General features: G+C 47.4%; 1 non-coding gene across 1 annotated transcript; it reads left to right on the forward strand.

Moving 5' to 3' along the window:
- The first annotated feature begins 423 nt into the window (after positions 1 to 423).
- On the forward strand, positions 424 to 496 carry trnak-uuu (transfer RNA lysine (anticodon UUU)). Its single transcript has one exon. It is a non-coding gene; the product is annotated as a tRNA-Lys (tRNA).
- Positions 497 to 707: the final 211 nt, after the last annotated feature.

Below are 707 nucleotides of genomic sequence, written 5' to 3' on the forward strand. Positions count from 1 at the left end.
CACGTCCTGAATGTTTACGTTTCCTAAAGTGTGGAAGACTAGGGATTCGATATGAGCAGCGGGTCCTTTGATGCCAGCATGCTGTGTAGGTAAGCATTGATCAAGTCACGCTTCTAAGGCATGGAAGTAATCGTTTCAATGGTTAAGTCTCCATTTATTGCCACAACAACAGAAAGACCTTCTGCAGTTGTCACTGATTTTTTTAATGTCTCCCACGTGACATGGAGTCCAAACTACTGTGCTTTACTGATGTCTACACCTACAACAACCATAAACCCAACCTCACAGTGACCTGTTGTGTTTTAGCAACATCTACACCAACCACAAGTCTAAACCTCACCTCACGGTAAACTTTTCTGTACCGTACAGGTCTGCGCCGACCACAACCCTAAACCTTGCCTACTTGCAAAGCACTGCCATGGAGCCCGGATAGCTCAGTCGGTAGAGCATCAGACTTTTAATCTGAGGGTCCAGGGTTCAAGTCCCTGCTCGGGCGTATAAGGCTCTTCTTGTGGAGCCGCAGCTTTTGCCAGTGAGCTATTACTTGCTGAAAGTTTCATCTGGATGCACAACATGTGTACTAGGCATGAGGACATGGCAGTCTTGTAGTCGCAGCCGAGTGGTTAAGGTGGTGCATTAGAAATCCATTGGGGTCTTCTCGTGCAGGTTCGAGTCCTGCAGACCACGTGCTTGTCCTCTTCCTTTTT

This window comes from Danio aesculapii, chromosome 4, assembly GCF_903798145.1.
Source record: "Danio aesculapii chromosome 4, fDanAes4.1, whole genome shotgun sequence".
Lineage (NCBI taxonomy): Eukaryota > Metazoa > Chordata > Actinopteri > Cypriniformes > Danionidae > Danio > Danio aesculapii.